The 24,388-nt window shown below is 41.7% G+C and overlaps 1 protein-coding gene and 1 pseudogene across 2 annotated transcripts in view; one reads left to right on the top strand and one right to left on the bottom strand.

Annotated features, from left to right (window-relative positions):
- LOC144497075 (uncharacterized) overlaps nt 1–24,388 on the bottom strand; it is a 257,791-nt gene that overhangs the window by 33,843 nt on the left and 199,560 nt on the right. The gene's annotated exons all lie outside the window — the stretch shown is intronic.
- LOC144497073 (uncharacterized) lies at nt 111–6,877 on the top strand (annotated as a pseudogene). The gene is made up of 3 exons (XR_013498503.1): nt 111–153; nt 1,149–1,359; nt 1,605–6,877. The product of XR_013498503.1 is annotated as an uncharacterized LOC144497073 (transcript).

The following is a 24,388-nucleotide window of genomic DNA, read 5'->3' as shown; positions in this document are numbered from 1 at the left end:
CCAATCTTCAGGAAACTCTTGTTACTGCAGAAATATTTGGATTGGCTGTGAGAGACGTCAATCAGAGAGCCCACCCACTCTGCCCATTCCCTCCTCTTCCTCTTTCACAGCTGCTTCACTTCCTGTAGGAACTGAAAACCAAGTGAGGAGATGGTGAGTGAAGGAGCAGAATTTATAATAATTACATTGCATAATATCCACACTAATGTTCAGACAATCTGATTATCCTGTGGGGAATCAGGTGTGGGAATGCCCCTTATGCTGTGTGAGAAGATCCAGCTGAGAGACCTGTTTACTCGGTGCTTTGTGCTGAGCTGTTTGATTGGAGCTGTGTGTTGGATGTTGAGTGTGTTTATTGGAAGCATTTCCCTTCTGATTTACAGGCTGAGTTTTGTTGATGGGTCATTGCTGAATATGAGAAGGTGAGGTGTAATTATCTGGGAGGGGCAGAGACACAAGTATTACGGTGACTTTTAATACCTTTAAAGATTTTACCTGAAGGCCTCGGCCTTTCCCAAAAGCCTGGGCTTGGATTTGATAGTTTTGCCCAGTGCTGTGTCTGATAGCTGAATTTGGGATGTGCAGTCTGAGTGAGTGCAGTGTATCTAATTTCCCAGGATAAACCAGAACCCTTCAATCAGCTACACTGAAGCAATATTTTCCTTAGCTTCCAGCACTTCCGGCCAGTGCAATTTCTGTGTAAAGTTTTGGAAAACCAAGGGAAGGAAATTTCAAAATTTTACTTGAATTAATATTTCTCCTCCTGTTTTTACATTAAACACAAACTCAATGGGTAAAATTGGCCTTCGCCAGCACAAATCGAGCGCATAATGAATTGATTGCCTGTTTTGCACTGTCCCCGAATTCCTTTTCCATTGCTCTCACAGTGCCTGGGAAGATGTAAGTCAGGCCAGAGGAAAGAAAGTAGCCATGTTGTCAGCTCCTGGTCACTATCCAGCGTCCCTGCTGGAAACAGAGGGTGTGTACCAGTCAAGTGAGGAAAAAGAAAGGACTTGCATCTGATCCCCCACACAGGGAAACAGCAATCTGGAACTTGCTGTGGAAAGTTTCTAGCTGAGGAGTCAGTCCCTTCAGCAAAGGTGGAGAGGGAGTTGGAGGGAATCATGTTTCCTTTTCCTGTTTTACAGAATGAATTCACCATACTTCACCAGAGAATATTGAGAGGATAGACACAGCATCTAGATCCTGACCATCACCCAAGAAACAACTGCACAACTGTGGGAAGACACCCAGTCCCTTCACAGCATTGCTCAACACAGAGAAGGTTGGGCAGTGAAACCATCATCTGGAAATCAGTCGGGACAGGGGAACTTTCACAGATCATCAGATCTGAAACTGGTCAGTGGTGTGGAACCTTCCATCAGAACCAACCTTTCTGATGGTTTGGCTGTGGGTGATTGGTTAGAGTGCCGCTGGGAAGAAGTGTGAGTGGCTCCAAGTGTGGTGAGAGTTTCAATCATTCGTCGAACCGCATGATCTAATAAACAATTGAGAGGCTGTTCAAGTGTGAAGTGTACAAGGAGGGATCCACAGGCCCATATGATCTAACACCCCATCATCTGTTCTCCCTCCTGTGACAGAAGGACAGCTACATGGCAGACAAACCACTGAAATGTGAGGTGTGTGATCGAGCTTTCAAATATCCATCGACATTGGATGCTCACCGACGCTGTCACACTGGGGAGAAGCCATTTGAATGTGAGGTGTGTAGCAAGGGCTTTACACAATTATCAGTCCTATTAAATCACCGACGAATTCACACTGGGGAGAAGCCATTTGAATGTGAGGTCTGTAACAAGGGTTTTGCACAATTATCTACCCTTGTGAAGCACTGGCTAATTCACACTGGGGCAAAGCCATTCACTTGTGACATATGCAACAAATCATTCTCACAGTCATCAACCCTCCGCGCACACCAACGCACTCACACAGGAGAGAAACCATTCACTTGTAATGTGTGTGAAAAATCATTCCTGTCAGCATCGAGTCTTTGCATACACCAACGCATTCACACAGGTGAGAAACCATTCACATGCGAGGTGTGTAACAACTCATTTTCAACATCATCATATCTCCGTAGACACCAGCGCATTCACACAGGGGAAAAACACTTCATGTGTCAGGTGTGTAAGAAATCATTCTCAGCATCATCAAATCTTCGCATACACCAACGCATTCACACAGGGGAGAAACCGTTCACTTGTGAGATGTGTAAGAAATCATTCACAGCATCAGCGGATCTCCGTACACACCAACGCATTCACACAGGTGAGAAACCATTCAGGTGTGAGGTGTGTAACAAATCATTCCCATGGTCATGGAGCCTCCAGAAACACCAGCGCATTCACACAGGGGAGAAACCCTTCAGATGTGAGGTGTGCGACAAATCATTCTCATCATCAGCGGATCTCCGTAGGCACTTACGTATTCACACCGGGGAGAAACCGTTCACCTGTGAGGCCTGTAAGAATTCATTCTCAGCATCATCGGATCTCCGTGTGCACCAGCGCATTCATACAGGGGAGAAACCATTCAGGTGTGAGGTGTGTAAGAAATCCTTCTCGAGGTCCTCGAGCCTACTGGTCCATCAGAGGAGCCACACAGGGGAGAAGCCATTCATGTGTGAGGTGTGTAAGAAATCATTCTCAGCATCAACAGATCTCCGTGTACACCAACGTATTCACACAGGGGAGAAACCATTCAGATGTGAGGTGTGTGGCAAAGCATTCTCAAGGTCCTCGAGCCTACTGGTCCATCAGACAAACCACACGAGAGGAACCATTTAGGTGTGAGCTGTGTGAGAAATCATCCTCACTGTCAGGGAACCTTTGCGCACACAAACGCACGCACAGAGGGCAGAAGCCATTCACATGTAATGTGTGTGAGAAATCATTCTCGTCATTATCGGATTTCCGCAGACACCAATGCATTCACACGGAAGAAACCATTCATGTGTGAGGTGTGTTTTAAATCATTCTTCACATGCTCAAAATTCCAGCTTCATCAGTCAGTTCGCACAGTGGAATAACCCTTCAAGTGTGACATTTGTGATGAAGTGTTTGTGACATCTTTAATACTCCTAGGCCACCAGTAGATTCACACAGGTGCAATATTTGTGACAAGACTGCCACAACTTCTCCAACCTCTTGAAGCACCAGTGGTTCCACACTGGTGAGAAACCATTTTAGTGTGAGATGTGTGAGAAGAACTTCACACAATCAGTGTATCTCCTGATTCAACATCTTCACACAGGGGAGAAGCTCTATCAGTGTGAATTCTATAATAAAACCTTCACACAGTTGTTGGAACTCCTGAAACATCAGGAAACTGAATAGCAGAGGTGCAATGAGAGTGACTGCCCTTGACATCAAGCAGCATTTGACCAAGTATGGCTTCAAGGACATCTAGCAAAACTGGAGACAATGGGAATCAAGGGGAAAACTGTCCAGTGGTTGGAGTCACACTTGACTGGAGGCCAATCATCTCAGCTCCAGAACATCTCTGCAGGAGTTTCTCAGGGTAGTGGTTCTAGGTCCAACTATCTTCAGCTTCTTCATCAATGACCTTCCTTCTATCATAAGATCAGAAGTGGGGATGTTTGCTGATGAATGCACAATGTTTAGTATCATTCGAGACTCCTCAGATAATAAACCAGTCAACGTCCAATGCCGCAAGTCCTGGACAATATCCAGGCTTGGGCTGATATGAGGTAAAGAACATTCACGCCACACAAGTACCAGGCAATGACCATCTCCAACAAGACCTAACTATTACCAATGATGAATCCCCCACCATCAACATGATGGGGGTTACCATTGACCAGAAACTGAACTGGACTAACCATATAAATACTGTGGCTACCAGAGCAGGTCAAAGGGTAGGAATCCTGCAGTGCATGACTCAACTCCTGCCTCCCCAAAACCTGTCTTATCATCTACAAGGCATAAGTCAGGAATGTAATGGAGTACTCCATATACCTGGATGGCAGCTCCAACATCATTCAAGAAGCTCAAACTATCCAGGACAAAGCAGTCTGCTTGATTGCTACCCATTCTACAAACATTCAATCCATCCATCACCAATGAACAGTGGCAGCCACGTGTACCATCTACAAGATGCACTGCAGGAACTCACCAATGTTCCTTCGACAGCATGTACGAGGCCAAAAGCAGCAGATACCTGGGAACACCATCACCTGAAGATCCCCTCCAAGTCACTCACCATTCTGAAATATATCGCCATTCCTTCACTCTTGCTGGGTCAGAATCCTGGAAGTCCCTTCCTAGTAGCACTGTGGCTTTACCTACACCGCATGGACTATAGCGGTTCAAGAAGGCAGTTCGCTGCCACCTTCTGGAGGGAATGGCAATAAGTGCTGGCCTAGCCAGCAATGCCCACATCCAATGAAAATGAATTTAAAAACACAGGAACTACCTAACCAAGATCCCGCTGATCTGTCATCAGAGTATAAATCCGCAAACAATGTTTAGTGCAATTGGGGCACAAAACAAAAGCAGCTTTCACTCACATCAAACAACTAATGACAACAACACCAGTGCTGAGGTACTGTGATGTCAGTGATAAAGTCACCCTACAGTGAGATGCCAGTGAAACAGGACTTGGGGCAACCCTCATGCAGCAAGGATGTCTTCACTCTCACTGGAACTGATTATCTTGTCACAGTGACTACTATTCAGACTACTGGGAGTTTGACTGAGATTGTATAGAATGCTTGAAAGCACACTTCAGTTGTCATGGCATTCCTGACATTATGATGTGTCATGATGTGGAGATGCCGGCGTTGGACTGGGGTAAGCACAGTAAGAAGTCTCACAACACCAGGTTAAAGTCCAACAGGTTTACTTGGTAGCAAATACCATAAGCTTTCGGAGCGTGCTGTTCCTTCCTTATGATGTGTGACATTGGTCCTCAATTCACAAGTGAAGAATTCCGGCACTTCATAAATAATTGGAAAGTTCAGCACAACACATTATCTTTAAACTATGTCCAGTCAAATGGAAAGGCTTTGTCAGTAGAAAAAGTGCCAAAGGGATCATCCAAAAATGGAGTAGATCCAGTACAGATGGGTACAAAGCAGTGTTAGAGTGGAGAAACACATGTACTGAAGGCATGGAAAGTTGTCTAGTCCAGTGACTGATGTCACTGTACACCAGACTACTCTTGCAAAAATAGCAAACAAACTACTGAAGCCAAAAGTAGTAACAAGAGTGGGAGACAAGATCAAATTGAAATGACCAAAAGTTTCGCTTTGATAAAGCTGCCACATCATTTCCAGAGCTGAGAGTTGGCGAGCTAGTCAGAGTGCAAACATTCAACACATTCAATTAAAGTTAGCTCACTTGGCAATTTGGGACCTGTGTAGAGAAGTTGTCACCTCAATCATCCACAGTGAAAGTGAATGGCCAAATCTATCATCACAGCCACAGACTTTTACGTGCAACCGGAGAAGCTGTTCCTTCACAGCAGACAGCTGATGAGGCAGATCTGATTTCACCAACTGAGCAAGGAACTGAACGACCATCAGTCCCTGAGGTCAACCTGTCCCCAACAAATGCAATGGCTCAGCAGCAGCGTTTACCATAGCAACATTCTCCATGGCAACAACATTCCCCAGAGAGACAACGTAACCTCAGGGACCAGCAGACACCAGATGAACAGCCAACATCTCTCACACATACCATAAGAAGATCTGAACACTTTATAGATTATGTCCACATGTGTGTGTAAGGAGAGGAAATTGGAACTACATAAGAACAAACTGTTTATTGTTCATGTGTGATCATTTTCTTTATGAATTATGTATGTGGAGTAATTTGTAAATGATAGTACATGGATTTTTTTTTATGACCAGGAAGGTGTTTAAATTCTTTTATACACTGTGGATCCCACATTAATGTGACTTCCAATGTCCTCATGTGTAAATAAAGGTTTCAGACAGCAATCATTTTACATACCACATGGAACCTTGTTTAAAATTCAAATTGCGCCAAATATTTCTGGAGTAACGTAAGCTTCTTGAAGCTTGGGAAACTAATCAGTGAAACAGAGGTGAATTTGAACAGCAGATCGGGGGGATTTAAACTTTGAGCCCATTCCATCATTTAAAATGATCATGACTGATCTTATCCTGGTCTCAACTCCACTTTCCTGCCTGATCTCCATAGCCCTTTATCTCACTTTTCATCAGAAACATACCTATATCTCTTCCTCTAGACTGTCCCACAAGGGGGAACACCTGTTCAACATCCGCCTTATCAATCCCCTTTAGCCTTTTATATACCTCAATCAGATCCCCCCTCATTCATCTGAACTCCAATGAGTACAAGCTCAAGCTATTCAACTGCTCCTCGTACAACAGCCCTTTCATCTCTGGAATCGATCTGGTGAACCTCCTCCGAACTGCCTCCAGTGCTACCACATCCTTTCTCCAGACACAGTACTCCAGGTGTGGTCTCACCAACACCTTATACATTTGCAACAACACTTCTTTACTTTTAAAATCCAGTCCTTTTGCAATAACTGGCAGGATGCCATTTGCATTTCTTATTATATGTTGCACCTGCATACCCACTTTCTGTGATTCATGTACAAGGACGCCCAGATCCTGTGGATGTGGCATAACTAGACTTCCAGAAGGCAACTGACAAGGTGCTGTCTAAAAGACTGATCCAGAAGGTTAGATCTCAGGGTGTTGGGGATAGAGAATTGGCCAACTGACAGAAAGCAGAGGGTCAGGATAAATGGGTCCTTCTCTGGATGGCAAACTGTAACTAGTGTGGTGCTGCAGGGTTCAGTTGGACCTCAACTATTTACAATCTATATAACTGATCTGCAAGTAGGGACAGAATGTAACATAGCAAAATTTGTGAATAATACTAAAATAGGTGGGAAAGCAGGCTCTGATATAGTTAAAGAGTTTACAGATGGATATTGATAGGCTTGGAGAATGAGCCAGAATGTGGCAGATGTAGTTTAATTTTAATGTGGATAAGTGTGAGATTATCCATTTTGGCCAAAAGTCTAGTTATGCCACATCCACAGGATCACCATTATCTACTTTGCTGGTTACATCCTCAAAGAGCTCCAGCAATTTTGCCAAGCACAACTTGCCCTTCATAAAACTGCTGACACTGCTGAATTGAGCTTTATTTTTCCAACTGTTCAGTTACCACCTCCTTAATGATTGACTCCAGCAACCTCCCCACCCACAGAGGTGAAACTAACTGGTTATAGTGTCCCAATTTTTGCCTCCTTTACTGGGAACTTTCCAGAATCCAGGGAATTTTAGAATGTCATAACTAATGCATCCACTATTTCTGCTGCCACCTCTAATAGTCTAGGTGCAGACCATCAGGCCCAGGGGCTTATCTGCCTTTAATCCCATTAATTTACTTAAAACTTTCTCTCTAGTTATCGTAATTTCACTACATTCCCCTCTAGTAACTGCAGTTTTTGGGAAGAAAGTTATATCTTCCACTGAAAACAGAGACATAATATTGGTTTAGTGCATCTGCCATTATTACCTCACCATTATCATCCTCTAAAGGGCCAACATTTAATTTCACTATTATCTTCCTTTTTATATACTTAGCACTGCTGCCTCACAGCTCCAGGGACCCAGGCTCAATTCCCAGCTTGGGTCATTGTGTGGAGTCTGCATGTTCTCCCCGTGCCTGCATGGGTTTCCTCTGGGTGCTCCGGTTTCTTCCCACGCTCCAAAATATGTGTTGGTTCGGTGCATTGGACATGTCAAATGCCTTCTGGAAGTCTAGATATACCACATCCACAGGATCACCATTATCTACCTTGCTGGTTACATCCTCAAAGAGCTCCAGCAAGTTTGTCACCTTGCCCTTCATAAAACCATACTGACACTGCTGAATTCTCCCTCAGCGTACTGAACAGGCGCCAGAGTGTGATGACTAGGGGATTTTCACAGTAACTTCATACAGTGTTAATGTAAGCCAACTTGTGACTAATAAATAAGCTTTATAGAAGCTTCTGGTATCAGTGCTTATGTTTCCTTTCATAGTTCATCTTAGCTCTTTTGATTTTGATTTTAGTAACCCTTTGCTGACATTTAAAGTTCTCCCAATTCTCCAGAGTGCCACGAACTTTTGCAGTATGGTATGCCCTAGTTTTCACTTTTGTTATCCTTGACTTCCTTGTTAAGCCATGGATGATTTTTCACCTTTTTAGAATTACTCTTCCTCTCAGGAATATATGTTAATCGAGAGGTACTGAGTATCTCTCTGAAAAACTGCCACTGGTCTCCAACTGTCCTGCCTGTTAATATTTTTGCCAAGTCCACTAGGGTCAGCTTCTTCCTCAGGCCTGTATAATTACCTTTGCCCAATACTAAAACTCTGGTATGCGACTCTGTCTTCACTCTTTCAATCTGAATTTGAAACTCTAGCATGCTGTGATCACTCCTTCCAAGAGGATCCTTTAACTACAAGACCATTCATCAATCCTTCCTCATTTAATAATACCAAATCTAAAGTAGCCAGTTCTCTGGTTGGCTCCATGACATGTTGCTCTGAAAAACAATCCCTCATACAGTCTAAAAACCTTCCCTTGAGGCTACCCTTGCCAAATTCATTTATTCCATTCCATATGCATATTAAAATCACCCATAATTACTGTTGTGCCCTTCTCACAAGCCTTCCTTATTTCCTGGTTTACACTATGCCCTACTTTGGAATTATTGCTTGGGGGTCTGTAAATTACTCCTAGCAAATGGTTTCTTCCTTTCTTTTAATTTCCATCCAGACTGATTCAACACTTTGGTCCGTCGTCCCAATACCATTTCTTAATATAGTTTTGATGTCAACCTTAACCAATAGAGCCACTCCACCTCCTTGCTCTTTCTCATCAACTTAGAATACTGAGTACCCTTGGACATTTAACTCCCAGTCCTGATCCTCTTGTAACCACATTTCAATAATACCCACCAGGTCGTACCGGTTTGTCTCTATTTGTGCCGTCAGCTCATCAACTTTATTATGAATTGTGCACACATTTGGGTGCAAGGTTTTTAAATACGTCCTACTAATTTGTCTTTTTCTTCTAATATTTTCTTGTGCAATACACTTTCCACACTCTCCAACCTTATTTATTAATCCCTGATAACACTGAGTCTCATCTCTGTCATTTACTCCAACTTTCAACTCACACTTTGATCTTTTATGTTTCCTCATTTCACCATGGTCATGAGATTGGCTCTGCCTGTTTATCCTAATAACCTCTACTTTCTGCTCAGATGCTGACCTGCTGCTTTTGTTCCCATCCCACTGCCCTGTTAGTTTAAATCCACCAATTTTGCACTAGCAAGCCTCCCTGCCAGGTTGTTGGTGCCCCTCCAGTTAAGGGGAGCAACCCATGCTTTTCGTACAGGTCCCACCTGCCTTGGAAGAGATTCTAATGATCCAAAAATCTGAATTCCTCTCCCCTGTACCAGCTCTTTTGCCACGTGTACGACGACCTCTGGCTGTTCACCTTCCCCCTTCATTATGTCCTGAGCACGCTCAAAGATATCCTTGACCCTGGCACCAGGGAGTTAACACACCACCCTGGAGTCACATTGTAGAAGAGTAGAGGCGTTATTTCTGGTGTCCTGGTGGGTATTGATTTCACAATCAACATCAACAAAACAGATTATCTGGTCAATATCACATTGTTGTTCATGAGATTTGCTGTGCACAAATTGGCTGCCATGTTTCTTACATCACCACAGTGACTACACCTCAAACATTACCTCATTAGCTGTAAAATGCTTGTTGATAGACTGAGTTTGTGAAAGTTTGTATATAAATGCATGTCTTTCTTTCTGAGGGAAACATTCTTTTTCCTGTGAACTGGAAATTTTAAATACATTGATAGAGAAATTATAGCAGTCCGCAGTAACATTCAACTGATATATTGTGTACCGGACTCTTACTGTAGGCTGGTGAGTGTTTCAGCGAATAGGAATACATCACACTGGTTGAAGCTGAATAAATGAATTTATTCTGAGTTACAAATCTATAGAGAAGATTAATAGAACAATAACCAACAAATACAATATTCAGTTTGCAGCAAACTGAATCAACCAAAATAACTAACTGAAATCAACCAACTGAATCAACCAAAATAACTAACAAAAAACTGAAGCGGGAGAATCCATCAAAGAAAGTCGTGCAATGTTGGTCTGAGGAATCGGATGATCTCCTATGGGGCTGCTTGGAGTCAGTAGACTGGTCAGTATTTAAAAATCTTGCAACCAGCCTGAACGAGTACGCCACTACAGTAACTGACTTCATTAGTAAGTGTGTAGAAGACTGTATGCTAAAGAAGCAAATCCGTGTGTTCCCCAACTGGAAACCATGGATCAACAGGGATATCCACTGCTTGCTGAAGTACAGGTCTGAGGCGTTCATGTCAGGCGACACTGACCTATACAAGAAATGATGTGGAGATGCCAGTGTTGGACTGGGGTAAGCACAGTAAGAAGTCTCACAACAGTAAGAAGTCTCACAAAGCTTATGGTATTTGCTACCAAATAAACCTGTTGGACTTTAACCTGGTGTTGTGAGACTTCTTACTGTGCTATACAAGAAAGCCAGATACGATCTAAGGAAATCCATCAAAGATGCCAAAAGACAGTACCGGACCAAGCTAGAATCCCAGACTAGCCACACCGACCCCCGCTGACTATGGCGAGGTCTGCAAGACATAACAGGCTACAAGATAAAGGCATGTAAAATTGCCGGCTCCAACGCACCCCTCCCTGATGAGCTCAACGCATTCTACACCCGTTTTGAGCAAGAGGTCAGCGAGAGGATGCCCTCTACCCTGGAAGCCCTGGATGAACCTGTATCTGGGGTCACCATTGCAGATGTCAGAGCAGCCTTGAAGGTCAACCCACAGAAAGCGACTGGCCCAGATGGAGTACCCAGACGAGCCCTCAGATCCTGCGTGGATCAGCTGGCGGGGATATTCACAGATATCTTCAACCTCTCTTTACAACAATCTGAGGTCCTAGTAGCTTCAAGAAGACAACCATCATTCCAGTACCTAAGAAAATCCAAGCAGCATGCCTTAATGACTGTCGGCCGATGTCTCTGGCATCCATCATTATGAAGTGCTTCGAAAGGCTGGTCATGGAACGAATCAGTTCCAGCCTCCCCGACTACCTGGATTCACTACAGTTTGTCTACTGCCACAACAGGTCCACAGCAGACGCCATCTCCCTGGCCCTGCACTCAACTCTGGAACACCTAGATAACAAGGACACCTGTGTCAGACTCCTATTTATTGACTATAGCTCAGCCTTCAACACTATTATTCCCACAAAACTCATCTTCAAACTCCGTAGCCTGAGCCTTGGCACCTCCCTCTTCGACTGAATCCTGAACTTCCTAACTCACAGACCACGATCAGTAAGGATAGGTAACAACACCTCCTCCACGATCATCCTCAACACTGGTGCCCCACAAGGCTGTGTTCTCAGCCCCTCACTATACTCCTTATACACCTATGACTGTGTGGCCAAATTCCCCTCCAATTCAATTTTCAAGTTTGGTGACGACACTACTGTAGTGGGTCAGATCGCAAACAGGATGAGACAGAGAACAGGAATGAAATAGAGAATCTGGTGAACTGGTGCAGCAACAATAATCTCTCCTCCAAAGTCAACAAAATGAAGGAAATTGTCATCAACTTCAGGAAGCATAAAGGAGAACATGCCCCTGTCCGCGTCAACAGGGACAAAGTAGAAAGGGTCAAGAGCTTCAAGTATTTAGGTGTCCAGATCACCAACAATCTGTCCTGGTCCCCCCATGCCGACGCTATAGTTAAGAAAGCACACCAACGCATCTACTTTCTTCAGAAGAGTAGGAAATTTGGCATGTCAGCTACGACTCTCACCAACTTTTACAGATGCACCATAGAAAGCATTATTTCTGGTTGTAATAAGACCCAAGACCACAAGGAACTACAAAGGCCATGAATGTAGCCCAATCCATCATACAAACCAGCCTCCCATCCATTCACTCTGTCTACACTTCCCGCTGCCAGCATAATTAAGGATTCCACGCACCCCGCACATTCTCTCTTCCACCTTCTTCCATCAGGAAAAAGATACAAAAGTCTGAGGTCACATACCAACCGACTCAAGAACAGCTTCTTCCCTGCTGCTGTCAGACATTTGAATGGACTTACCTTGCATTAAGTTGATCTTTCTTTGCACCATAGCTATGACTGTAACTCTACATTCTGCACTCTCTCGTTTCCTTCTCTGTGAACGGAATGTTTTTGTCTGTATGGCGCGCAAGAAACAACACTTTTCACTATATGCTAATAAATCAAATCAAATCAAAATCAAAACTGAACAGTTGAAAATAACTCTATCTTTCCCAGAACTTGAAATGAATCTTGTGTCGAGAAATAGGTATGGCTTTAGCTAAATTATATGTGTATTAATGTGTGTTGGCAATTACATATAGCTTTAAGTTTAATTTATTTTTCTGCAGTTGCCTATTAAGGGAACTTCAGTTTTAGTTTCATTTTAAAAGATGCCTGCATTTTAATGAGGTTTTGCAACTCCAAAATGAATACTGGGTAGAAAAACTGGTCAATGGTTAATTTGGCCTTTTTAAAATGATTGGACTGATGATGGGAGAGGTTGGAGACAGACACTGCTGAGATAGACAGTGATTTGGAAGGACAGCTCTCCTCTGTGAGCACTGGAGGGTAACGAACACAAACAACTCTCAGTGTAAGGGATTTGATTTGATTTATTATTGTCACGTGTACTAGTATACAGTGAAAAGTATTGTTTCTTGCATGCTATACAGACAAAGCATACCGTTCATAGAGAAGGAAAGGAGAGAGTGCAGAATGTAGTATTACAGTCATACCTAGGGTGTAGAGAAAGATCAACTTAGTGCGACTCCATGAGGAGCTGTCGGTGTTTGGTGAGAGACGAGATGAGGTGAAACAATCCTGATAATCTTCACACTGGTCGGGTCTGTCTCCCATGTGGGGTCACTGATGTTCCAAGAGGTCTAACAACTGTGTGAAGGCTTTTGTGCAGAAGTCACACTGACAGAGTTTCTCCCCTGTGTGCTGTTAGATAAGGAAGTACACTGATTGTGTGGAGCCTTGTCACACACCTCACATCTGAATGGTTCTTCCTATGGATTCTCTGATTGACCAGGAGGTTAAAATTCTTTCAGGATAATTACTGCACATTTCACATGTGAAGGGTTCCTCCCCTGTGAGTGTCCTCAAACGCACTGGCGGGCAGGGAGGGATGATCAGTTTGAAAATGATTTGCCTCGCATATGGATAGTCTCTCTCCTGTGTGAATATATCAATCATTCACTCACGATCACTGTGTGAAGGCTTGCTCACAAACCGGAAGGGTCTGTATGTGAGTCATCTGGTGTTTTAGAAGTCTTGTACATATTTCAAAAGCTTTGTCACAAATCTCACACGTGAATAGTTTCTCCCATGTGAATTGTCTGATGGATGTGGAGGCTTCATAACAGTGCCAATGATTTGTCACATGCCTCACACGTGAATGGGGAAAATGTGCTGCTGTATGCAGAGCTTTGTTAACTGAGAATGATTTGGCACACACCTGACATATGAACGGTTTATTTCCTCTGTGACTGCGCTGGTGTACGTGGAGGTGTAATGATGTTAAGAATGATATGCCACACACATCACATGTGAATGGTTTCTCCCCTGTGTGAATGCATTGGTGATTTACAAGTGTCAATAAATGCGTAAATGCTTTGTCACACACTTCATATTTTAATAATTTCTCTCATGTGTGTGCACTGGTATATGTGCAGGATCGATAACTGTGAAAATGTGTTGGAATGGGTTGTCCGAAGTGAATGCTTTGGTGTGCAAGGAGATACAATGACTGTGAGAATGATCTATTGCAAACATCAGGCATAAATGATATCTCCCTGATGTGAATTTGTTGCTAATTGTGGAGATTATATGTCCGCAAAATGCATTTGTTATATCACATCACGTGAACTGATTCTGCCCAGTGTGGATGCACCAGGGATTAACAAGTGTTCATAACTGCAAAGGCTTGGTCGTACACCTCAGATTTGAATAGTTTCTCATCCATTTATCTGTTCTCCTGTGATACTACAGATGCATCTAGTGTATTAAAAGATCCTGTGAGCCTGTGAAGTCCTCACACAAATCACATTTGTTCAATCTCTCACATGTAGGAATGAGTCAGTGGTTCATGAGGTTCAATGAATGATGAAAGGTTCCACACCACTGACTAGTTTCAGATCTGATGATGTGTCAAAGATCCCCTGATCTGACCGATTTCCAGGTGATAATTTCACTGCCCAACCTTCTCTGTGTTGAACAATGCTGAGAAGGGATTACTTGGGGAGTGTTGTGGGTCTGTTTGATGTCCAACTGCTTACAGACTTTGTTTCCTTCAAAAGACCAGACAAGATATTGAAGTTTTAAAATTAGCCTTTATTTCTATGAACTAGCAGGGAATCTGGCATACCAGCTAGTGGCGTAGCAGAGAGTGCTGGATACAGCATCACACAGACAGACATACTTCCAGATCTGATTTCAAGAAATTAGCATATATCAATCAGAAATGTACATTTACATAGAGGTCATCTTTATCCACTCACAACTGTCGATTAGGTTTACATCATGCATTACATCAGGGTGTAATTGTCCAATTACAACTTGTGCACATCGACCTAATTATAATATCACCAAGTACGTATTTATTTCTACTTATCTATTAACCTCCAGATACGATTATGGTACCTATTTTTCCAACCAGTGGTATATCAAATCCCCTGTCCCATTGTCTCTTGTTAGAAACACTGACAAACTACAGCAGCACATAATTCAATGACAGTCTTATGCGTATGCTGTGGAACTGAGGCCTCCCTTGTAATGGAGTTTTTTGGTCCTTGACTTTTATCTGGGTCTGCTTTAATTGAGACGAGTGGTTTTCTCACAGCTTTTGCTGTGTGACTGAGGTTAGCAGCTTGCAGCTTATGTGATTTTTAAACCTGTGTGATTATTAACCCTTTCAGTGAGTATGATTATTAATGTAGCTACTAGCCCCCTTTCATTTTCCCCCTTTGCCATTGGGTGAGCACATAAAAAGGCCAATATTCTATTGAGAACACCTCTCCCAATCCTTCTGATGGCCAGTTGTCCAATGGTATCCTAAAGTATCCTGTTGTAAATCTCAGCTTCTAACTTTAAACCTTCTTCCTTTTTGCAGGGTGCCACAGGAAAATAGTGAACTGGCAGTTTAGCAGATCTTCTTTGATAACAGCACGTCATGATGGCCCATTACCCCTGTCCCTATGGCCATCCCCATCTTGATTATCTCCTACCAGTTAGCTAAACGGTTTCCAGCTGTTCCAAGGGCTAGAGTAACTCACCAGTGGTGTCCCCCCGATTGCTTCAATCTGGTGGCAGTTGGGGTAGCTCAGTTTACCTGCATTCATCCCCTACAGGTCTGATTTCTGGAGCACCTGACATATGGCCTGTCAGAGCACTTTCCCTGTGTCTCATCAAAGTACAATGAATCATCCAGTTGCTCTTTTCTCCCACAGAAATGGGCGGCACGGTAGCACAGTGGTTAGCACTGCTGCTTCACAGCTCCAGGGTCCCAGGTTCGATTCCCGGCTCAGGTCACTGTCTGTGTGGAGTTTGCACATTCTCCTCGTATCTGCGTGGGTTTTCTCCGGGTGCTCCGGTTTCCTCCCACAGTCCAAAGATGTGCGGGTTAGGTTGATTGGCCAGGTTAAAAATTGCCCCTTAGAGTCCTGGGATGCGTAGGTTAGAGGGATTAGCGGGTAAATATGTGGGGGTAGGGCCTGGGTGGGATTGTGGTCGGTGCAGACTCGATGGGCCGAATGGCCTCCTTCCGCACTGGAGGGTTTCTATGATTCTATGATCCCACTAGGCACCAAACAAGTAACCTAATGTTTTTCTGGGGAGATGGAACTCTCCCACAGTCAATGAGTCTGTTACTTGTGGACAAAAGCTGTGATTGCTTTCACAAATTGAGCCCCCAGAGGTGATCTCTATCTCCGATGTGTTATGGACCAGACCAGAAACTCCAAGATATTTTTTGAAGTTAGCCTAGACCCAAAAGTTTTACTTGGATTTTGGCATTAGAGTGAGCATAAGGCATTTCACTCCAGGTATAATGCAAGTGACCCACCAGGAAACTTTAATCAAAACAGACTTATTCAAGAACACAGCTAGAATATAACAAAAATAATTAGCATATCTTTTACCTATTAAAAGATTTAAACATGACAAAATATATTTCTTAATACGTTAACAGTTCTCTCTATTGTTCCAATTCAGCAGTATCACCCATAGACGCAAATCCCTTCTTTCGAACCAGTTAGCACAGAAACCAAAAATGCTTATGTGATGCTAGATTTGCAGTGTTTTAACCCTTCTGGACAGAGATACAGATAGCAGTTTTCAGAGAAAGATATATCCTCAGAACAGCAAAACTTCAGAGAAGTAAACCTAGTGTCTGGCAGCTCCCGATCTCCAGACTTTAGAGACAAAAAGGGATAGCTCTCTCTACAGCTTCCAAAAACAGTAAATCTCAGACAAAGATCCATTCTCATACAGCACAATCTACTAGAAAGAAAAATAAACTTATCTCCTGACTGATTCCAGTCTCCAACTTCTGAGAGGGGAGAAGAGAAACTCACAAGCAGCATCTAAGCTTGGATACTCTGTGTAAGCCTAGCTGTACGCAGTCATATACTTGTCAATCATCCCAATCAAGCCCCACTCGGCAAAATCCCAGGGAACCCCAAAAACAGCAAAACAGCATGATGTAATTATGCTGCAGCAACAAAGGTACAGGATGCCGGTTGTGGACAGAACAGCTCTGATAAAATGGAAGGGACTGCTAGAAACATCCTGCACTGAAACATGACTAAAATACACCTCTTACAGGCACAGTATCACCACATTGAAAAAACAGTATTATCACATTGAAAAAATGAAGCATCAATATGCAAAGTTGGCTTCATGTTTCAAAACCTTCTAGTTTCACACTGTTCGTACTCTGCAATTTTATGTACATTTTATATAAGCTAAATATGCAAACATAACAGTAGTATAGTCCATTTCAGTCCTGTCTTCCACCATTGAACATTCCTTTTTCTTTCTTATCTCAACACACTGTTCAGCTGCTTCCTCATTCCTTTCCAAAATCAAAGAACAAAGAAAATTACAGCACAGGAACAGGCCCTTTGGCCCTCCAAGCCTGCACCGACCATGCTGCCTGACTTAACTAAAACCCCCTACACTTCCGGGTACCATGTCCCTCTATTCCCATCTCATTCATGTACTTGTCAAGACTCCTTCAATCCCTAATCCTGTTATGATTCCAAGCCCGAGTGCAATTCCATTGCTACAATGATAAATGACTTCTGGTAATGTCCTCAGAGAGCTCGGCAGGATCAGAGGGATAAAACTTTACATGTGTGTAGTTAGGGCAACTCAGAAAGGTCACTGTATCTCTGTTCCCTTGTCAATTGGCCTCAGCTCCTCTGTCAGACAATCCACCTCCTTTGTTTGCTCTGGATATTCACCATCACTTTCTGCACACTCTTTGGCAAAGGCACACAGTAGATTGTCTTCCTTGGGGTCAGAACCCATTACAACCATAGTTCTAGAGATCACCGTGCCAGTTACGCTGCTGCAAAAACCACCATAATTTACCCAAACAACAGCTGTGAACAGTACTGTTTCACAGGATTTTTTTATTTTTATTCATTCGTGGAACAGGCATCACTGGCTGGCCAGCATTTATTGCCCATTCCTAGTTGTCTGAGGGCAGTTATGAGTCAACCACATGCCCAAAAATTTGACACATAGTCCAGTAATGTAGTCTCAGAATGTTGACTTACCAATTTCTCTTTGATCAATTTAAGTGGTCCTTTTACCTCATGACCAAAAATCAATTCAAGTGGACTGAATTTTGTTGATTCGTTATGTGCATCCTAATTGCAAAAAGTACAAATGGAATTCCTTTAACCCAATCCTCTGAATAAGCCTAACATTAAGCCCTCAACATTGTCTTTAAAGTTTGATGCCATCGTCCTAACGCTTCCTGCGATTCTGGATTATACGCAGTTGACTGAAATTGTTTTACTCCGAAGCTATCCATAACCTCCTGGGATAACTTTGATGTAAAATTTGATCCTTTTCTGATTGTATTTCTGTGGGTAGTCCATATCTAGTAAAAAGTGTAAGCAACTTCTATACAATCCTCTTAGTTCTAATACTGCATAATAGAATGGCCTCTGGAAATCTAGTGAACACATCCATTCTGGTCACTAAATATTGATTCCCACTTTTCATTTTAGGGAAATGCAATCAATTAAGTCCCTTCTAAAAGGTTCCTCAAATGTTGAAATGGGTATTAGGGATGCTGGTTTTATCGCCTCCTAAGGTTTTCCTATGACCTGATATATGTGACACGTCAGCCAAAATTCTGCCACACCTTTATGCAGTCCAGGCCAATAAAAATGTACTTAATTTTAGCTTGAACTTTCCTTACTCCCAAATTACCGCCTATTGGTACCTCATGTGCGATCCACAACACCTTCTTTCTATAACCCACAACTTGATGAATATCTGCCCATTTTTCAGCCTGAATGTGTAAAGGTCTCCATTTCCTCATTAAGACATCTTTTTTAAGGTAATAACATTCTGATATACACTCAGATTCTACTTCCGTGTGTGCTTTCTGATGCAATTGTTTTTATCTCTATATCTTTCTTTTGTGATTCTGCAAACTTTCCTGAACTAAAAATATCCACCTCATCCTCCACCTGTTCTTGTTCTTTCTGATGAAAATGTTTTCTGATAATTGAACTTCAACATCTTTATTGTTACTCTTTGATTTCTCTTCTTGTCTTAACCTATGGCTTTGTGACCGTGTTACCACAAATCCCAGGATATGCCTCCTTTAGCACCTCAGTGGTTTGATTTTTCACTGGCTTTTCAACCACAGTAGGCATCCCACCCACCTGTGATACAGCTATATTATTATTCTCTATTACTGCTCCTACAACTTCACCACTTTTCACCAGACTCTCCAAGATCTCCTTACATAATGGAACACTACTCTTCTCATCCTGAATTCCACAATTTTTTCTGGCAATACTAAACATTATAACTCCTCATCTTTCACCATCAAAGATTGACTTGCTCCTTTAACTCTTAAAATGTTAACTTCTTTACCCTCCCCTCCTGGTACACATGAGTAAACCTTACCCACACAGACAGATTATTTAAAGATATTTGGCACTTTCTTATCAATCAGTCCATGACCAGGCTGTACATTATCTTGCACCTCTTTACTACTTTAACAAAATCCAGTGTCTTATCCTATTTTGCTACATCTGTCTTCCCAGTACTTCCCTTAAACCCCCAACACTGTGACTTGTGTGTTCTACTTTATTACAGTGAAAATATCTGAGGCTTTTTATTTCTATTCCACCTGAATGTGTTTCCTTTTTAAGGTACACTTTTTCAAGTACATTGCCTTTACTATCTCCCATGAGATCTCCTTTGCCTTTACCACCAAAGGATTTCTCCTTTCCCCAGTTTCTATCCCTCGCAGGCTGAAACTGTTGTCAGAAACCAAACTTTAATTTATGAACTAATTCATAATCATCTGCAATTCCTGCTGCTAATCTCAGTCTTAACTCTCTGGTCTTCCACATGAGTTCTCACTACTTCGGGAAGTGAATTTTTAAACTCCCCCAAAATAGCCATTTCCCTAAGAGCATCATACATCTGGTCTATTTTCAAGGCCCTCATCCACATGTCAAAATTACTTTGTTTGATTCTCTCAAGCTTTATATACGTATGAACAGGTTACTTCCTTAGATTTCTAAACCATTGTCTGTAGGCATCCAGCACTAGTTCAAACGTACTTAAGATGGCTTTTTTCACCTGATCATAATTCCTAGATACCTCCTCTGATAGTGATACAAACACCCTCACTAGCTCTGCCTCCTAGCTTTGTTTGAATCAACAATATCCACATGATCTGTGGCCACTTCAATTGTTTAGCTACTTTCTCAAATGAAATGGAAAAGTCTTCTACAACCTTCTCAACAAACTTGGCAATGCTTAGACATATTTAAACAGATGCCCATCAGCCTTTGACTACAATGGGTTCACTCTTCCTCGCTATCCTCATCATTATTCCCAAACTTTACCTTTAGCTCTGCCATTTTAAGTTGATGTTGACTTTTCAGTGCCAGTTTCTGAAGTTCAAACTCTCTTTTTCCCTTTCCTCTCTCTCTCTCTCTTGCTTTCTGTTCTGCCAGGCTATTGTATGTCTTTCTTTCTGTTCTGCCAGTGCTAATTTTTCTTTCTCTTTTTCTTCAGCTTTTAATCACAATTCAAACTGTTTCATTTTCTTTTCATGTTCAAGCTGTTTGAATTCTTCTGCTCTTTGTTCTGCTGCAATTCCCTCCCTCTCTTTTTCTACTCTCTCTCTCTTTCTTTTGCTTCTAATTCAAGCTGTTTCATCCCCACCCCCTCCTTACAGGATGTGGGGTGTGAAGAGCTGTAGTCAAGGTAGTTGTGGGAGTTGGTGGACTTGCAATGGATACTGTAGACAATTTATCACCAGAAATGGACACAGAGGTCAAGGTTTGGTGTAAGTTGAATATTGTGTTGTTTGTCTGCTGTTTTATCAATCTTCTATATAAATTTATAACTCACAATAAATTCATGTTCTAAGCTGAAACCAAACTACCTGATTTTTCAGCCTGGTGCATTCCTATTCACTGAAACACTAAGGAGCCTACAGCAAGAGTCGTGTACACAATATATTGGTCAATGCCACTGTGGGCTGGTGGACTTTCTCCATAAATTTAGGTTTTCCAGTTCCAGATATTGACCAGCTAATCTGTTTATGTGTTGTTGATTGTGGAACCATATTTACCAGGATATCAGGGATAACTCCCATGCTCTTCTCCAACTTAGTGTCCTGGGATCTTTTACATTTACTTAGTTTAACTGCTAGATAGATGGTAGCTCTGACAGTGCACTGAAGTGTCAGCCTCATTGCAAGAGAGAACGAGGTAGAAAACTGTGGATGTACCCAACAAGTCAGGCAGCATCTATGGAGAGAAACAGAGTCAACGTTCCAGCTCGAGACCTTTCAGCAAAACAGAAGAAAGATGGAAATGGAAAAGATTTTAAACAAATGGAAAGAGGGAGGGAGACAGGACAATCAAAAGGGAAGCTCTGTGATAGGCCAGAGAGTAGGAGAGATTAAATCAGAAAAATGTTCCTGATGAGCATTGATCCTAGTCAGGTTACAGAACATGAAAGAGGCCATTCTACCGAGCACCAAACAGTGGAAGGAATTCATGGAAAATATGTCAGCAAAGCTATGAAATGAGTAATATTCACAGGATAGTCATAATGGGAGATTTTAGAAAGCAGAGTGAAGTACATTGCTGCTAAAGGAGAGAATGAGGACAAGTAAAATAAAGATGTGAGGGAAGAAGTTAAATAAGGAAGGTGAAGAGAATCTTCACATTTAAATTAGGAAGGAATATAAAAAAGTTAAGCATCCAACAGACCCATAAATAACAAAAAATGTAAATCAGAATTGAGACAACGTCACTGAGTTGATCCACATGAAAACACTCACAATTATTCGAACAGAAATATTGGATAATGACTTTACCTCAGTTTTTACCAAGTAGACTAACAAGGTGGACTTGAGTAGATATCAAGACATTTAAAAATGAAGAGGAGATAGTACTAAACTTAGAGATGACAAATTATTGAAATTGGATGAATGTCTAAAATATTTAAATAATGGGGATTGATCAACAGACCGACTTTGTGTCCTCTTCACTATTGCTGCTTAAGGGCCCATATATTGAAGTGTTTAGGATGATTGAAGGAATAGACAGGAGATATAAAAGGAAACTAATTCTTCTGCTGAGAGAGTCCAGTAGAGCAAATATCCCTTAAAATTTGGGTGCGGCTTCTCATCTCTGCACCTCTTGTTATTTGCACCTTTCTGATTCTGTCTCTTCCCCACCTTTTTCTCTCACTTTTTCTAGATGTATGTCTATCTCTCTGACTTTCACTTCCTCATTTTCTACTTTTTGTGTCTATTATCCTTCTCCCTCTCTGCACTCTCTCCCATCCCCCTTCTCTCTCACTATCTCTCTCTATCTCTTTCTCTCTCTCCTCTCTTTATATACTACATTGCCACTCCTTCATTTTTTATTTTCTTGTTAAAAATGTCTCATTCTCTATATTTCACTGCCCTGGATGTATCCTCCATCAGTGGTTTTTTGCTTTTAAAGTTGGTTATCTAGTGGATTAATCTAGATGGGGATTTTACAAATCTAGATGGGTGATTACAAATCCCATCTCTATACACCATGTCTAGTGAATGTTGTACCAGTATCTGAACTGGTGACTGCAAGTTTCAGAACAGGTGTCTGTGTTTCTTCCTGTGATTGGAACAAGTTGCAACCACAGCAAGATTGTGATGTACAGAATAGTATGAGGGTGGTGAGTGTGGGAGTGTGATGCACAGAGCAGTATGAGAGGTTGGTGTGTAGGAGATGTCATATTAATAATATTTACCTTGGAGATGTGGAAAACAGGTGAAAATACCAATGAATTGTAACAAGATGAAGATAGACTAATGTAATGGACAGACAAGAGAATAGAGATAGACTAGTAGAATAGACAAACAGGAGTATAGAGATAGACTAGTGGAATGGACATGGACAGATAACAGGATAGAGATAGACTAGTGGAATGGATAGACAGAATAGAGTCAGATGAATGGAATGGACAGACAAGAGGATAGAGACAGATGAGTAGAAAGGACAGACAAGAGGATAAAAATAGACTGGTAGAATAGACAGATAAGAGCATACAGATAGACTGGTGGAACGTCCAGAGATGATAGTGATAGATTAGTAGAATGGACAGTCAAGAGGATAGAGGTAGACTAGTGAAATGGACAGACAAGAGATTAAAAATCCACAAGTGGAATGGGCAGACAAGAAGATATCAGTAGACTAGTGGAATGGACAGATAAAAAGATAGCGATAGACTAGAATGGACAAACAAGAGATAGATACAGTTTAATATAGAGATGAGTGAGGTGATGCATTTTGGCGATAGGGATAGACAGAGACAGAAAGCAGTGAGCAGACAGAGGAATATGGAGTTACATTTACATGGATTTTTGAAGGTGGCAGGATATATTGAACGTCTAATTAGCAAAACATATGGGATTTTAGGCTTCTTATTTAGAGTACTGAAGCATGTAAATTATTGTCAACCTATACACAACAGTATTTAGGATACAAATAGACCAGTTCTGGCCACCACACTTCAGGATGGATTTGATGGCCTTTTAGAGGAGGCAATGGATATGTACCAGAATGGTCGCAGGGATTTGAATTACAAGATTAATTGGAAAATGTAAAGTTGTTCATTTTTGCAAGAATAAAAGAGCATATTACCTAAATGATGAGAAAGTTCAGAGAAGGTTTACCAGAATACACCAATGTTGGGTTTGGGGTTTCAAGGTATAAAACCTTTCTAATTAAAAAACAACTTTAAGGTTCAAAATATTCATTTCTAACATGAGGAAAATATAAATGACTAGCATTTATGAATCAAGTAGAATTTATTCAGCAATATTTTACCTATACTTAACAAGAAGCAAAGACAACATGGCTATTTCTCATATTTCAAGATCCTAGGGGTTTTTGGATGCCAGCACACTCTTTCGTTCTTCTCTATCTTTGAAGCGATGTTGCAATGTGTTCAGAAGAATCATATCCTAGAAGCCATGGTAATACTGTACCAACAAGGATCATGATTTCTCAACTTCTATTCCTCAGTTTCATTATTCTGAACTTTCTTTTTTGGAAATGGTAAAAACATGTATCTTCCATTAGCGAAAGGGTACAAATCATTTTGTGTCAACCCACCTCTGTAACTCGAGTGATGTAGACTAAAGACGAGCATTTATCAGTTCCCCCTGTTTCATGGGTCATAAACTGAGACCCAGATCTATTTCTTACTTTCTTTAAAGTTTACATTCCACTACAAACAAATACCACACTTTCCCCAGACACAGAACAGTCACAAAGTCAGGCTATTTTATCAACATATTTTGCCCCAAGCCCCATACCAAAGCTACTAGGAGCAACAGTTAAGAACACTTCTACCATAATGTCAGAAAATAATGGTTTCCTTCAAAAACAGTGTCCTGCCCTAAAATATAGTT

The sequence above is a fragment of the Mustelus asterias genome, chromosome 8, assembly GCF_964213995.1.
Source record: "Mustelus asterias chromosome 8, sMusAst1.hap1.1, whole genome shotgun sequence".
Classification (NCBI taxonomy): Eukaryota; Metazoa; Chordata; class Chondrichthyes; order Carcharhiniformes; family Triakidae; genus Mustelus; species Mustelus asterias.
Note: the sequence above shows the minus strand (reverse complement) of the source record. Positions and strands in the feature narration are given on the sequence as shown.